This window comes from Theobroma umbraticum, unplaced genomic scaffold, assembly GCF_002168275.2.
Source record: "Theobroma umbraticum cultivar Fairchild unplaced genomic scaffold, ASM216827v3 scaffold_106.0, whole genome shotgun sequence".
Classification (NCBI taxonomy): Eukaryota; Viridiplantae; Streptophyta; class Magnoliopsida; order Malvales; family Malvaceae; genus Theobroma; species Theobroma umbraticum.
Window position 1 is genome coordinate 1,390,572 of NW_018397276.1, and position 1,104 is coordinate 1,391,675.

The following is a 1,104-nucleotide window of genomic DNA, read 5'->3' on the forward strand; positions in this document are numbered from 1 at the left end:
AAAAGCTTTTATTCAAACTAGGGGATCTGCAAAGAAACCTCAAATCTCCACCATGCAAAAGAGTATGCGCCAAAAACTCACAAGGCTTTCGAGTAGGTAAGTATAGTAATCACCTATGGACCCATTTCCATGTAATAACATCCGGGAGCTCTACTCCACCGAATCCCCACAGCCATGGCAATCTCAACAATGTTGACCGACATCGGAGAAATCAAGCGATCACAACTGTGAATATCACTTATGGCCTAGCCATATATACAACTCGTGGCCTTGCCACGTATATCACAGATTATGGCCCTAGCCATGTCTAACAGCTCGTCGGTGACCCAAAGGTTCTTTAGCTAGAGTTCACTTGTGCACAAGGGTCACACTTAACTGAAGTGATAGTCGACCTACTCTCGACGCTCTCAGTTTATCAAAACCATTTTTAAAACCAAATCAGATTTTACAAGGCTTTTCCTTTTAAATCCTTTCAAATCAAGGTTTGATAACCCCTTTGAAATTACTTTCCAAGCTAAATGTCATGGTGTAAATATTTATATACAAATCGGGCTAAAACCGAAGCTTAAAACTTGCATTTTAAATCATTTTTGTAAATGCATTAGCTATGCATATCACACAAAAATACAAGGCACAGATTTTGATGTAAACATCGTGAAAGGCTTGTTTTCCGATTTCTAAAACTCTTTACATGTATAGTTTATCTATAGGTATATCCAAATTACTTTAAAAACACTTGCATCCACAAACTTCCTATGGTTTCTACCAGCTCATGCTTTCCACAACAGCAATATACAAATTATTGTAAATCCATTCAAAATTGCCTATCAAGGCTAATAGCTCATGCTATCCACAAATGCTCTTAAGAAAACCTTCAATACTTACTAGCATAAATCATTATATATAGCACAGAGATTTTTAAAATAGGCACCCCCTACTCACCTCACAATAGCGGAACACTACATCACTATTGATTCAGGTGCGTATCTAGCTAATTCCACTCGCCGGTTACCCGTTACCTCCTCCAGCACGCCACCACAGCACACTTTCTTTACTTATGCACTTCCTATCAACCATATAAACTCAATACACTTAATTTATTCA

At 38.0% G+C, this 1,104-nt stretch overlaps 1 long non-coding RNA gene across 1 annotated transcript in view; it reads right to left on the minus strand.

The window, feature by feature from the left end:
* Positions 1–1,104, minus strand: part of LOC110427599 (uncharacterized) — a 2,318-nt gene that overhangs the window by 625 nt on the left and 589 nt on the right. The gene's annotated exons all lie outside the window — the stretch shown is intronic.